Consider the following 16,908-nt stretch of genomic DNA (forward strand, 5'->3'; position numbering starts at 1 on the left):
AACACCAATCCGCAGGTAATTGCCATTTTGACTCATCAAACGAATTAGTTCCAGCTGATGTCAAGTTCTCAGTCAAATCAATTGATTGAGCTCTTTGATGACTCCAGTAGTATATGGGTGGAGATACCGTGAACGAGACATAATACACTATAATGATACGTAATAGTACATAATACACATAACCAAAATTATAAAAATTCTGTGAAATGAACAACGACAAGACTAACCTATTTCGGACTATGTGTAACCAGACAAACAAATATTGAAATCTATTACTCTCCCTTAAAGTAGAAATTTATATTTCTAAAGTGTTCAATTTTCGAATTTAAAATAGATTGGTATTTTATGAGAACTGCATATTCAATTCACGATATACTAATCATTCTGAACAATCAATTCTATACTGAGAATGAAGTCTCTTGAATAGATGTTCGACAGACTTGACAAGTTTTATCAGGACTGGCTGGAGAGTAGATGGAACGAGATCTCAAGTAACTTAAGCTTATCCTATCTCTATGGTGTAACCCTATCTTAATTTGGGAGAGGAATAGCACAAGGTTACCTTTTTTTTCTCTCCCTATCATTTGTGATGATGTACTTATTGTATGAATCAATAAAGAATCGAAGAGCCAATCATGATCGATGAGAGATATAATTTTATTCAATGATAATTTTTATTTCCATTAAGGGCCGTTTGTACAGTGGCAGTTTAAACTAAACTCCATTTTTAAGGTATGCGCACACCGATGCGTACAAATTCGTTGCGGAATTTTCAAGAATTCAGACTGGGCTTTCCAAACGAAGTTTTCGTTGCGAAATATTGGGGTACGCTCACTGGGAAGCGAAATAATCGCAATGTGGAACGCGGGAATATTCGAGTTGACTTATGTTGTTTACAAGGCAGACGAAACTAGTGTAGTTCCAAAACTCGCCACAAAATTCGCAACACGAAAAAGCGCTGCAAATGCTGCATATAGCAAAAGCTGCGAACTATTCGCAAGGGAATATTTCCTAACGCATTGGTTTGCGCCAGCACATACACCACAATGGTATTAAATTTCCGCACGGCAAGTTCTGCGAATTGAATTCGCACCGCAACAAAACTTTTGCATTGGTGTGCGCCTGGTATAATAAAGGAAAGAATTCGCTTAGGCCATTGCTCATGTTCTTGGCGCGTATATCTGTAGCCACCTTTGGACAACCGATGTTCAGATGAAAATCCGTTAATAATAAACATCATCTGTTATGCAGAGTGGGTGAAAAGTCCGAGAACGGCTTAATATCTCAAACACAAAGGTAATTTGACGGTGGTTGAGATTGGGGATCCTACTCAAATTGAAAATACTACTTTACTATGACTTCAAAAATCTGGTCCGTCATCTTGGATCCGCCATATTGAATGCAACTTTGTTTTTCTTTATAGGAAGGTGGTCATGTGATACATGATTTCGATACGGAATTTCGAGAAAAAATTAATGGCGAAACCTGCATATCGATATCTCAAACCGTTTCGAAGATATTCACATTATTAATCAATAACATGCAAATAGAAAATATGAAATAGATAAATAGTATTGATTAATGATGTGAATAATATCTTCGAAACGGTTTGAGATATCAATGTGCAGTTTCCGTAATTCATTTTGTCTTGAAATTCCTTATCGAAATCATGACCACCTTCCTATTAAAAAAAAAGTTGCATTCAATATGGCGGACCAGATTTTTGAAGTCATAGTAAAGTAATATCTTCAATATAAGTAGGATCTCCAATCACACCCACCGTCAAGTCACCTTTGTGTATGAGATATTAAGCCGTTCTTGAACTTTTCACCCACCCTGTATGAGTAAGATTTACGATAGCATCCAAGTTAGAATCTCTCAGCAGATGGAAATGCTAAATTGATCAACATTAATAAAACTTCATCGCCATTTCTCTAAACAAAATTCATCCCCAAGTAGTACTTCTCCAAAATCACGAAACTAAATTACCGCTCAAGTTCGGAATTGGATTTACTACACCTCAGCAAGATAAATCTTGGAATACTGTAAGCAAAATAATTAGTGGAACTGCATCAGTACTAAACAGAATTTATTCGCCAGAACGGACACCAGTTATAAATAGACCTCTGACCATCTTAAATCATGCCATTCACCGCACGTTTTACAGGCTGAGTTGCATGCTGGGAATTCTGTGCTTCCAGTATATTTCAATTCTAATTGCATTTAATCTTTATTCTCATTGATTAATTTTTTATACTTTGTAAAATTCGTTGAATAATTAGCATTACCGTCACTTGATGTAGATTAGTGTATAAGCCTATATGATTATGGTAACATACATAAGTAAAGAAATCTAATCCAATCTTATCTAATCCGGCTCTCTCTCTCTCTCTCTCTCTCTCTCTCTCTCTCTCTCTTTCTCTGTCTCATTCTCTCTCTGTGGCTCTCTCCCCCACTCTTTCTTTTCCTTTCTCTCTCTATCTCTTCCTTAAATAAAGGCAATTATTCAATTCAACTGTCTCACTCCCTCTCTCTCACTCACACTATTCTATTTGCACCCTGATTTACATACCAGTTCTCCAAGTACAAACAAGTGCCTAATGTATAAAATATGAATCCAGCTCTGTCTCTATCTTCCCAATGCAATAAAGCAGAGAAACACAAAACCCCATTCCAACATGCACCGGAATTTATAGTTCACAAATTTAGCCGAATTTATCATCTGGCGAAAATTGAATAAGTTGTCCAGGGGTAGCTTTGAAATAGATGCGCATATGCAGAAATATTTATTCAAGTTGTGAACTTCGTTGTTCGCAAACTGCACTGAGAGATCAGTTATAGTTGAGAAATGGAAATAAGTTTCGTCCCACAAACTGCAGTGATACTTTTGATGTTGATACTTCCGGTAAAATGCATGGAATAATGGAAACATTATTATGTGATAGAATAAAAAGTTTGAAGTAGATATCTCAGAAATGGAGGCGAAGATTTATTCGACATTGTAGTGGAACCGAGCTTGAAAGCTTGAGAACCAGATTTGAGACCGAAGGTTGAGATAGTATTATAAAAAGTTCATTATTATAAGTTTCACTTCAATCTTGGCATTCAAGAGATAGAATGTTGTAGAGTACTCTGTAGTTCATTATTTTGAATAAAATATTTTTTGTCCATTTACTACACATTTAGTTTATTAGTATTGTTGGAACAATCAAACTGAAAAGTTAGAGTTTTATTATACAGAATAATAAATTTTATAAGAAAGGAATAGAACTTTTTAGCACGTTTATAACCTGGAGAATGGATATTGTATAGTGAATTGGTTGATGAATGAATTTAATCCGAATTCGAGCTTTAGTGTTTACAAGTTTGTGTGGCTAAAGTGTACGTCAGTGCCAAAAAACCTGTCATCAAATTTTTGATTTGGATCGATCTAGTATGTCATTAAATCACAAAATCAGAAGAAATAAACGGCGGTCACTCATCATAAATTTTTTAAAAATTATTTAACACCTCTAATAAGGTTAGGAAAGCTAAGGTTAGAAAAAGCTTAGGTTAGGAAAAGCTTTAGGTTAGGAAAAGCTTTAGGTTAGAAAAGTTTTGGTTAGGAAAAGCTTTAGGTTAGGAAAGCTTAGATTAGGGATATCATAATTTGATGATTTCGATAATCAAAATGGCTGTTACTTATAGGTTAAATGCATGTAAAATTATGCTACTTTAAACTTGGTTTATTTTTAAAAAATAGTGACAGCAGTTTTTTGATTTTGTGCTCAAAATAACATACTGAATCGATCCCAACCAAAAATTTGATGGCAGGTATTTTGGCACTGGACGTACACTTACACTATTTGTGATTCTTGAATGGCTCTAAATTTTCTCAAATAACTCAATATTATTCGTTACAAGTGGTAATTGAGTGGAATATTTCTAATTGATTTATTAATTCAAAATGTGTAGTTTTAATTTTTATTTTAGACTAAAATTTTATAAAAATTATACACGTGAAATTCTAACCTAACCTTGGACTTTGTCACCTATAAATTTGGATGAAAAATAGGACAAGAACTACCTTATTATTTTTTATGTTATTACATTAGTGTCATTTGCATTGTCAATAAATAAAATAAATGAATTCAATAGAAAATTGAAAACGAATTTCTGTCTCAGCTGAGATGAGACAAATGATAAACTCTTTCAAGTCTTCAGAAAACAACAATAACCAAGCTTCACTTGAAACATAATTATGTTATCCGAATACCTTCCGAGATAGACTTCTAACAACACCGATTCAAAAAGTGGAATATCAGTAGGAAAGCTCCTGTTCACTATAGGGAGTCGATCCAGTATCAACCAATGGGAGCAAATGTGGGTGTGGCATACCCTTAGCAACTGAAGTGAGCTCGCATGTGATTGGTCTCAGCTGGTTCACCCTAGTGGAACTGTTTGAAAGAGAGGTTTTCAACATAAACAGCTAAACTGCTGTACTCGTTTCCTATTGGCCAGTGAGGCAAAATGGATTCAGTCAGCCAATGGGAGTGCGATGTGGGCGTGGCTTTATGCTGTTCATCTGAAGTATTCCAAAGTTCACTTGCATATTTATTTATTTTTTCATTTTTTGATACAATTACAAATCATATGAATACGATCAGGAAAGACTATCAAGCATAGCCCAAAACTATTCTATATCTGTGATTGCATTCACTAGCATTTAATAGCTTGTAGAACAAGCTGCTTCACGTAGAAGATTTTAGCTGACGTTAGCTATCTTGAGATAATGTAACTTATGTGAAGATACAATAACCAAGTGTGGCTGTAGTCAAATGGATTAGATGCTGGCTTTATAATATTTAGAGACCTGGCTTCGAATCCCGCCTTGAAAAGTAATTTTTCTCGGGCCACCCCCGTGTTTTGGTTGGGCACGTTAAGCTCAGAAGTCGGTCCCGGCTGACTCAAAGCAGTCGTAAGGACATTTCACAGGGTCTGAAATTGATCAGGTTGGACCTCAAAACTCTGACACCAGACTTGAGCCAGCCAGGTTACTCGATATTATTGACCGAACGAAGTGAGGTCTAAGATTCAAGTCGACGGTTTGGCATTTCTCTTAATGTTTCCATGTTTTAATGTTTATATATTTATATGTTGCGCATTTACGGTGAAACGCGGTAATAGATTTTCATGAAATTTGACAGGTATGTTCCTTTTTAAATTGCGCGTCGACTTATATACAAGGTTTTTGGAAACTTTGCATTTCAAGGATAATAAAAAGGAAAAAGGAGCCTCCTTCATACGCCAATATTAGAGTAAAAATCTGGTGTGGCGCACTCACCCAACTTTCCTTGCCGTTATGAAAATTGATCACTTGACGCTAGTGTTCCCGCGCATCTCAAGTCTACTATTCAAAGATTTGAGCCAGCTGGTGACAGGGCAATAACGCTAGTGACACACGAGGTATGCTATCTCTTCATGATGAATCGTTTAATAGAATAAACAGTTGCCAACAGTTTGCAATAATTGGATAATCACATTTTCTCGAATTTCGAGCTTATTTTTAATTTAGGTGAAAATGTTACAGAACATTAATTGTAGAGATTCTCATGCTCAATATATTCCACTCAAAATTTTTTGTTCAAATTGTATCTGAAGCCAGATAAATGAGAATCTAAAATCAAACTTTGCATAGGGGGCGGAGCTCCTGAAATTTTTACAGATATGGGACTTGTGGCAGTTGATAGAGCTTATCGATGACTATTTCAGGTATAACTTCAATCAAAATCGTTGTAGCCGTTTTCGAGAAAATCGCGAAAAACCCTGTTTTTGACAACATTTTCGCCATTTTAGCCGCCATCTTGAATCGCATTTGATCGATATTGTTCGTGTCGGATCCTTATAGTGTAAGAACCTTAAGTTCCAAATTTCAAGTCATTCCGTTAATTGGGAGATGAGATATCGTGTACACAGACGCACATACACTTATACACACACACACACACACACACACACACACACACACACACACACACACACACACACACACACACCACACACAGACACACACACACACACACACACACACACACACACACCACACACACACACACACACACACACACACACACACAACACACACACACACCACACACACACACACACACACACACATACAGACCAATACCCGAAAACCACTTTTTTGGACTCAGGGACCTTTAAACGTATAGAGATTTAGAAATTGGGGTACCTTAATTTTTTTCGGAAAGCAATACTTTCCTTACCTATGGTAATAGGGCAAGGAAAGTAAAAATCAGACTATAGAATTATTCATCATAAATCAGCTGACAAGTGATTACACCGATGTGTGGAGAAGCCAGTCTATTACTGTATTTGTATAAGGTCTATAGTTTCAATCAAAGACATTAAAGAGATATGCATCTTTAAGCTGGGTTTACACCAAAGTTATAAACAAAATGGTTATAACTTAATCATTATAGATTCTATTAGATTGAACGGAATGTGACAAACACATATGTTCATCATGTGTATGATAAGTTATGTTCAATCTAATATAATCTAAAAGGATTGAGTTATTAACATTTTTTTAATAAATTTGGTCTAATCGCAGCTTTAAGGTCTTTGGTTTCAATATTTTGTTTTGCAGTCATGGTATTATTATGCGTGCCCATCAGTATCAATATTCTCACATTCGAAAAAACTAATTTAATAGGTGAATAAAAATAAACAAATGAACTAAAAAATAATGCTGGAGAAATAATAATATTTTTGATTCTAAAAAAATAATTTTCACCAGATAGAAAGATCATCACGGAACTGGATGAATTATATCATATGATATACAAATTCAAACGTGAACTGAGTTTGTTAACATTTAAAACAGTTGACATCTGGTACTTGTGGATGATAATACTGCGTGAGGTCTACTGTACACAGAACTACTAGTTATTATTATTAATAACCTCCTCAATTATCTCTAAGCTAGAGGAGCAACAAAACACTGTATGTATATGATGCTATGTAACCTTAAATGAGATAAATAAAAATAGAAATTGAAACCATGTATCAATTTTCAGACAGATTCGCAGTTTTCTGTAATTTTCTAATAGATACAACATGGAATATGGAAAATAAATCATGCACTACAGCAATCATATCAGATCCTGATGACTATTTGAAAATTTTGACAGACTTCTTTCACATTTTGTCATTAGGACAGTAAAGCATATATGCAGTATCAGCATCTACATACAAGCACACATCATATAATATGAGCACCATTCTAATGGAACCGTAGAGATTACGCAGAATATTTCCATGACAATTTCACAAATACATTCCACTGTAATATGGGGAATATTGAGAGGTTTGAATTGTAGTTTTTTTGTGCATTTCTTTCAGGTTGTTGAACTGATCAAAATTGAACAATTTTTTCCAATATGATCTCTAGTTTTTTTTTTTTTAATCACATTACTATTGCTATCTAGTCTTGAGACTAACGAGCAAATTTTATCAAACCTAATTTACTAATTGTATATAATATGGACTACAGTGAAACTCTCTTTAGAATTTCTTACTGCTACCTACTAATAATTATTATGTACATCTATTAACTGTACTACTTAAGCTAGATTTCACTCAATCACTGCTCTGCTTTTTCACTAGACACCACTTTCACTGCACACCAATTCAAATGGTTTCTTCTTTTCAGTCTCCGCACCAACCCTCCGTTGTCTAGCAGCTGGATTGCTTCGACGTTCGTGTGTTGGTGGAGCCGTTCTTCATGACTTTCTGCATACCTTTGAATCTCACAGGATACCATGTTGACTCCCAGGTCCCTATGGATGTCGCTGTTCCGCACATACCAGGGAGCATCAACGATGTTTCGGAGCACCTTGTTCTGGAATCTTTGTATGATGGTGACGTTGCTCTGTTTGGTGCAGCCCCATAGTTGTATTCCATAGGTCCAAAGAGGTTTGAAGATCTGCTTGTAGAGGAGCAATTTGTTTGGTATTGAAAGTGATGATTTCTTCCAATAAGCCAGTAGAATTTCTTGTATTTTATGTTCAGTTCTTCTTTTTCTTTTTGACATGCTCTTTCCAGCGAAGCTTAGCATCAAGAGTCATACCTAGGTATTTAGCTTGATTTTCATGTGGTATATTAATTCCATTGATGTTGATTGGAAGGTACACAGCTCTCTTGTTGGTGAAGTTAACATGAATCGACTTTTCCTCATTGAGCTTCATTCTCCACTTTTTGGTCCAGTCTTGTATCTTGTTGACAGATCTCTGAAGCTTCGCTGTTGCAATACCAACATCACTGTCTACTGCTAGTAGGGCGGTGTCATCTGCGAACGTGGCTGTGGTATTCTCCTCCAAATTAGGGATATCACTAGTGAAGAGAAGATAAAGGACTGGTCCTAAAACACTTCCTTGCGGAACTCCTGCTTTTATCTCTCTTAGATCAGAATATGAATCTTCATATTTGACTCTAAAGTACCTTCCTGTCAAATATGATTGCAATATTTCTGTAAATTGCTTAGGAAGCATTTTCTTCAGTTTATAAAGAAGTCCCTCATGCCATACTTTGTCAAAAGCTTGCCCTATGTCGAGAAAAACTGCTGAACAAACCTTTTTTTCTTCCAAGCTCTTCTCTATTATATTAACTATCCTATGTACTTGATCAATTGTGGAGTGTTTTTTTCTGAAACCAAATTGATGATTAGGAATTAATTGCTTTCTCTCAATTATTGGCTTGAGTCTACTCAACAATATCCTCTCAAACAACTTTGATAACACAGGTAACAATGAAATTGGTCTGTATGAAGCTACTTCATGTGGTTCTTTTCCTGGCTTGAGTAACATTATAACTTCAGCTACTTTCCAGACTCCTGGTACAAATCTGAGTCTGAATGAAGCATTCAGGATGTTTGTTAGCTTGATGAGTGCTTTCCTTGGTAGATGCTTCAGGACTAAGCCAGTTATCAGGTCAAATCCTGGAGTTTTCTTAGCATTCATAAGTTTTATTTCCTTTCTCACTTCTTCTACTGAGACATTCATTAGTTCTTGATTTTCCTGCATGATGTTACCTTCAATTTCTAGATCTTCTTGAGCTGCAACGTTTGGCTGGAAGACATTCACAAGATGATCAGCAAATGCCTGTGCCTTTTCTTCATTATTCTTGGCCCATTGTCTATTCAGTTTCCTAATAGGGGGAACTTGTTGGATGGGTGTTTTTATTTTCTTAGAAGCCTTCCATAGTGAGTAATCAGTGTTGCCTTGTCCTGTCAAATTACTCAAGTAACTGTTGATTGATTCATTTTTAATAAACTGTATCTCTCTTTTCAGTTCCTGTGTGAGAGTATTCAGTAATCTTTTATCTTGAGGAGAACGTGAATGCTGCCACCTCCTTCTAGCTCTTCTTTTCTCTGCAATCATTTCTCTTATTTCCAATGGATAATTATTTCCTACTGTTCTTCGTTTCCTAGTCTGCGGAGTATTACACCAGGCTGCCTGTTGTATATCAGTAACAAATTTTTCCAGCTCCTCATCTATTTGATCTGCAGTTGTTAATGGTGAATTCAGGTTAATTCTTTCCTCGAACACTTGCTGAAAGCCATCCCAATCTGTATACTTATTAACTAGTGTGGGATAATTATTTTGTTTTTGTAAAATAGTGTCACTCAACTTCAGAATAATTGGAGAGTGGTCTGAATTGAGATCAAAACTTTCCACCACTTGCAAATAGTTTACTGAAATGTTTTTGATTATGAAAAAGTCTATGAGATCAGGAATCTTACTTGTATCTGTAGGCCAATAAGTTGGTTTTCCAGTTGAAAGAGATTCACATCTTGACTCTCTTACAGCTTCGTAAAGTACCTTGCCCTTATGAGTTGTTAATCGTGATCCCCAATGAATGTGTTTTGAATTGAAGTCACCGCCAAGGATAAATCTCGTTCCCAACATATCAAACATTGATAGATGATCTTCTTTTCTGAATGAATATCGAGAGGACAGTAGACAGCTGCAACTACAAATCGATAATTAACTGCTTCCACACATACTCCTATCAATTGAATTCGTTCAGTTTCTAATTTAACGTGTTCATTATGCTGAATGCTCTCTTTGATTATGATTGAACTCCCCCTCTCGCAACATTGTTGGGATGTAAGGCGTGGTAGGTCCTGTAACCTTTAATTTTATGTAGGACTGTTTTGTAAAGTGAGACTCAGAAATGAGACAAATATCTACATTATCTATGTTTAGAACTGCTTCCAATTCCAGTTGTCGTTGTAAGAGTCCATTTGCGTTCCATTCCATTATGTTTAGTGAACGAATCATTTTGGTTTTTGTTGTCTATTATTGTCTAATTTCTCGATGCGAGATTGAAGGGATGAAATTATTTTCTCTTGTTTATCAAGTTTAGATAAGATGAGCTGTAGGATTTGTGAGGTGTCTTTTACTTCTTCATTTTTCTTCATCTGCGATTTATTTTCTTTGGATACGATTTCGGCGAAAGTCATTCTCTTTTCTGTGGGCCTACTTTGATGTTGAGTGGGCCTACTTTGAGAATTAGCCACATTCCGAGCCTGAGAATCGACAACATTTTTGATGTTATATTCTTACTGGCTACCCTACTGAGTTACGTATTTTTTGTAACTCAATTGCTACAGAGCAACCACGGTAGCTTGCAGGATGAGCTTCACCACAATGAATGCATTTCGGTAGTGCTTCACTAGGTTTCGTACACTCCTTTGATGCATGTTTTCCAGCGCACTTCACACATCTGGCCTCCTTGTTGCAATAAGCCTGAGTGTGGTTGAAAGCCTGGCAACGCTTACATTGAGGTATTAGATTAACTTTCTTCAATGCTTCAACTTCTACTCTGCAACCCAGAATATGTTTAAGTTCAAAAACCTTCTTAACATTCTCTTCTGCGCTGAACGAAACCATGAACATGTCTAATGGTTCTTTAGTTTTCCACTTCAACTTATTCACTACATCTACCACTAGCAATCCCTTAGCCTTTAAGTCCTCCATTATGGATTCTATACTACAGGAGTGATGAAGTTTTTTTATCATCACTCTTATGGGTCTCACCTGTTTGTTTTCATACGAGTGCCAGTTGAAACCATCGTTGATTAATTCTTTCGTAATATTTCTGTACGTTTCTGAATCTACTGAATTTACTTTGAAAGTCTCTCTACTCAAGAGCTTTATTCTAAATTTTTCATCTGAAGTCACTTTTTTCAAACTTTTATGAAGAGACTCCAGGCTCTTTATACCATCCACTATGATTGGTGGCGGTGGCGTTTCTTTCTTCTTGTTCTTTACTTCCTCACCTTTATTCTTCTGCAATGAGGTGATTTTGTTTAACTGACGATGGTTACCAGTAGGCTCATTCTTTGGTTCAGGAGACAAAGTACTATTTAGTTTCCTCTTCTTTGTAGTACGTTTGTTACGGGCCCTGATCCACTCAGTCTCTTTTGCCAACTCCTCCTCATTAGTTGAGTAGTTTTCAGCAATGATCTCTAGTGAACCTTGTTTTTGATATTTAAAGATTTTATTAATGCACAAAGTAAGCACCTAAATTTTGCGTCGCCATAAAATATTTGCTAACTTGCTTCTTATCCATCCAAAATATCGCAGTCTTCTAGCATTTCTATAGTACTGGCTTGTAATGAATTTAATGCAAACGTATTTAGAAATGTATTTGAACCGTGCGACCCCACTACGTTTTAACCAGAAATTAGGCCGGGCGTTCCACGTGTTTTCTTGAAAATTGGAAAATTTGAGTGGAAGAGCGGCAGTTCTAAACGAGTCGTCACCGCTAGAAGATGTAGTCATAGAACTTGTCTCGGCCTCTAAACTAGGCTTGGGCCTATTTAGAAGGAAAATAATATTATTTCTACTTTGTATAATTTGAAAGCATGTAGTTTGAAAAATAGTACCGTAGAGAAAATGTGAACATGAGTGATTGTGAGTGCTGATTTATTTGTTAAATTTTCGATTGCATGGTGAGTGCCAAAATTATTTTATTAAGCTCGAATAGATTGACCACATAAATTGACCAAAGCCCTAAATTTATTGTAGAGTGAGTTAACAAATTCTTGTCTAAATATCAAATTCTTATCTAGATATTCATAATTATTGAATTGTTTGAATGCAACTATTAAATTAATGTCAGTAGCATTTATACAAAATCTTTTATTTTACGTTTCTGGCTCGTGATAAGTTACTTAGTTCCTAAAACAGGTGTTGTTAATGGAGATCTTGGCATTTGCATGAACGAATCCGCATCCAAATCTCCCAACCGCGGATCCAAATAATTTAAACAGGTTGATAGTTGAGTAGAGATTTTAAGAGCAGTTATTATATTTTTCTTTTGTTACAAAATTTGGGACTAACAAAGTACCCCTGGCCTCCCACCGTTACAAATGATGTCAAGTGTATGGTAGTGTTATTAATTCCTCCACCCGTTACAATCATGTCAGGTTTAGGGTGAGTGTTATAGATACCTCCTCCGTTACAATGGTTTCAGGTGTGGCGTGGTGTTAGATATCACCACCTACCCATTACACCACACTCCTCTAATCGTCGCAATATTGTTCCAAAAAGAAGAATTTGTAACGACTATTTTCAAGAGGATTATTCTAGATCTTGGTCATATTCATATAATATTATATTAGCATACATTTTGCTGATGTTCAAACTCTTGTCTTGTTGTTGAAGTCGAAATACGGTACGTCTAAAAAGGAGTCGAAATGACTATTCACTACTTCTATGAAGATTCTTCAAGATTTGGGACATATTTACATAATTTGAGCATGAATTATTCAGCTGATATTCATAGAATACGCGAATAATGGAGAATCATGATGGCTATCTTTATTAAGAATCTTCCAGATTTAGGACATATTCATACACTTCAAGAGCATATACTCCGCAGATATTCATGAAATACACAAAGAATAATGATGACTTTTTTATGAAGATTCCTCCTGATTCACATTCACATTTATATAAGCATGATTTTTTGCTGACATTCATGAAATACGCAAATAATGAAGTATCGTGATGACCATTTTTATGAAGATTTATCCAGATTTAGGACATATTCACATATTATATGAACATCTATTCTGCTGAAGTTCATAAAATACGCAAATCCAGCAAGAATATGCTCACATCCATTCGTCAATAGAGGATTCACAAGAATACACAGCTGTCCTACAAAGCAAGGATTTCATCCGTTCCGTATTGAATATTCCCTTGGCAATAAGAGAGTAGAGTCTCCGTCATTGACAGAGGGAAAGGATAGGGAATACAGGGAAAGGATAACGAGAGGTGGATAAGAAAGAGAGAGTAGAAGGAGGAGATGACGAGAGTGAGAGAGAAGAATAAGGAGATGAACCATAAGCAATATGGAGGAAGGAGTACGAAAGGTGGATGAGAAAGAGGAAAAATAGGAGAGCAGAGTAAGAGGAAAAGATACCAAGAGTGAGAGAGAAGAATGAGGAGATGAAACATAAGCAATATGGAGGAAGGAGTACGAAAGATGGATGAGAAATGGGAAAAATAGGAGAGCAGAGTAAGAGGAGAAGATGCCAAAAGTGAGAGATGGGAAGAAGGAGAAACACAATATTATGAACAAGACAAACAGGTAGAAGAATGAGGGAAGAACAAGGAAAATGAGAGTGAAAAGGACAAGTGGAAGAGAGAAAAGGAAATATCTAGATACGAGAAGGAAGAGAAGATAAGAAGAAGATTAAAGGAAAAATAAGCAGAAAAAGAGAAAGAGTATGAAGAACAAGGAAATAATGATGAGAAGGAGGAGGAGGGAAAAAGACAAGAAGGACAATAGCAATAAGTGAAAAAGAAATAGAACGAGGAAGAGGAGAAGAAAGTGGGAAAAAGAAGACAAACGAGAACAAGTGGAAGAGAAAGAGAAGAATGAGGAAGGAGCGGAAGAGAAGATGAAAGTGGAGATGGGGCAGAAGATAAAGGAGGAGGATAAGAAGGAGAAGTGGAAGATGGATGAGTGGGAGGAGAAAATGAAAAAGTAGGAGGTGAAGAAAGAGAAGAAGTAGAAGAGAAGAAGAAAAAGAAGAAGGAGATGAAGAAGAAGAAGAAGAAGAAGAAGAAGAAGAAGAAGAAGAAAAAAGAGAAGGAGAAGAAGAAGCATAAGAATAAGGAGGAGGATGAGTAGGAGGAGAAAAAGGATATGTTGGAGAAGAAAATGAGGAAGTATTAGGTGCAGAAGAAGAAGGCCAAGGAGAAAAATATGAATAAGAATTTCCAATACTCTGCGAAATGGATTCGTATAGGTTGATCCTTCCATTCCCCCACAAGGGAAGCAAAATGAGACAAGATTTTCTGACAACAAAAGTTTTGTCATCTATATCTGATCATCAGATGTGAGCAGTTCACAAACAACCGAAAACTTCCTGTTTTCATTCCACCAGGTCACTATAGGGGAGTTGGAATGATAGAGAAGAGAGCTTTTCTCTGTCAGTTTCTAAGGACATGTTGGGTGAGAGAAATCTTAGAAGTCAAGAAAAAACTAAGCAAAATACAGAAAGACTAAATTAGTTACATCTTTATATATTCCAGTCAAATGGTCGTTTTTCAGGAAACAGCCCCGAAAGAATTCTTCTTTCGACGGTTCTATATGTATTCCAGGGCGCTGAATTCGAATCTGAAATTTTCTGACACGCCAGAGGGCGGCTTCACCCCCAAAACCCCCAAAATTTCGGACTTTCTTCAATTCTCTCATTTCATCTCGTAAACCTTGAGTTTCTCAAGAAAAATCATTCTTAACAAAATCAACGACATTAGAATTTCCAGAACATTGAGTGGTCGGGCAGGATTCTACCATTTTTGGTTCCGGAGCTACGAATCTTCAAAAAAGGGGTATCTTTTAAGGGCTTTTCAAAATTATGCAAACCTACCACTTCTACCCTATACAACTTGGATATTTTTTCCAGTATAGATAAAAACCACTCATCACGTGGAAGAACAATTCATTATGAACAGGTCTCCTTAGGAATTTTCAAATTTAGTAGTGTGGGGAGGGGAGATACACAAAAAAATAGAAAATCATGTCCTACAGCCAAAATATAAATCTTTCATTATAATACCTTTTCAAGGCCTTCCTAACAAGAAAATGCATATTTCGGCTGAAATCATCTCACGAGGGTTATTTTCTATGAGAATCACCCGTTAGAAACATTTAATTTGAGTATTTCCTAGTGGGGGGTACGTCATAAGAATACGTCAAGGATCAAAACTTTAAACACTTATGACTTCTGACAGAATGATTAGATCTCCTCGTACTACGGATATAATTAGCTGATTAGAAGTGAATTGCTCATGTTCGCGGCGCGTATATCTGTACGCACCTATAAAATCATCACAAACATAATTTCTCAGCCTACTAAACATCTATTTGACTTATTGATTCATAGAATACGTACATGATCAAAATGATAGGGAGAAAAAAATAAGGTACCTAACCTTGTGCTATTCCTTTCCGAAATTTTGAGAAGGTTACACATAGACCAAATAGGTTAAGTCTTGTAGTTGTTCACCTCACAAAATGTTCAGTCCTTAATTTTTTTCACAGAGTAGTTTTTATTCTTAGAAGCTTCAAAACCAAATATAGAAGGAGTATTAAATTCCACATTATCACCACTGAGATGTTCACATACAGAAATAATTTAAAAGGACCAAAAAAAAAAAAATAAACTTCATTCTAAAAGCACAGTTGAGTATTAATGTATTAATAAGTAAGATCTTCTACAACAGGCAATAAAGTTACAGGAGATGGAGTAGTAAAAATAAACATTTCTCACTCTATTAAATAAAAAGAAAAGTATTAAAGTAATAATTGTCAAATTTCTCACTCTGATTGTGGGGAAGCGGAGAAGAGAGGAAAGTGAAGAAAAATCAAGAAGAAGAGGAGACTCAAGAGAAAACGGAATAAATCAGAAAATCAATTGCTGAAACAAGAAACAAATATGAAGAAGGATGGAAAGAAGCAGTAAACATAATAGATTACCGAGAGAAGAGCTGAAAGTTCAGTTGAAAAAAAGATGGACTCAAAAATAAACTAAAACAAAATAAAACTCAAAAACAGCCCAACAAAAATAAAATAGAAATGAACCAAAAAATAATAAAACTCTCGAGGATGGACTAAAAAATGAGACCTATAGATTTAAAGGAGAGGGAAAACTAGATTCATAAAACTGGATATTTGAAAGAATCAGGGAGAGAAATCGTTCTTTCTCATGTAAAAATGAGGTGAAACACAATTACATAGAAATGAGAAAATAGAGGTAAGAACGAAAGATAAATATAATTGTGGATTGATAAAGATGACAAAATATAGAGAATGAAATATTAAGGAGGAAAGAAGTGGAGAAATGAGAGAGATAATACGGAAGAAGCTCAAGAGTAAGTGAGAGAATGAGGAGGGGATTGAAAGAGAAAGAGGAGACATAAGATCAAGAGAAAATTGAATATGCAAGAAGGATAATATACAATAAAAGTGTCCAAAGAAACGAGAAGAAGTTTAAAAGCAAGAAGATAGTGACTATGCAATAAAAATGCTCAAAAAATGAACAGGAAAAACGAGTTGGGACATCGTACAACAGGCACAAAGGGATAGGAAAAAGTAGAAAGATGTTCAGAGATTTATTGCTTGATATCTGATAGAGGAAGTAAAGTTCGAAATGAACTTTTTTCTGATTGGAGAGAACCCACTATCTACTGGTATAGTAGAAGTCAACGAAAAAGACTGTCTGTATTGGGGAAAATTGCAATCGATCCTTATAAGAAATACTGTCTACGGTAGAAGAAAGAGAACGTTCAAAATAAAAATAAGAATGGGGAAAAATGTAAAAAA

Source organism: Nilaparvata lugens, chromosome 5 (genome assembly GCF_014356525.2).
Source record: "Nilaparvata lugens isolate BPH chromosome 5, ASM1435652v1, whole genome shotgun sequence".
NCBI lineage: Eukaryota > Metazoa > Arthropoda > Insecta > Hemiptera > Delphacidae > Nilaparvata > Nilaparvata lugens.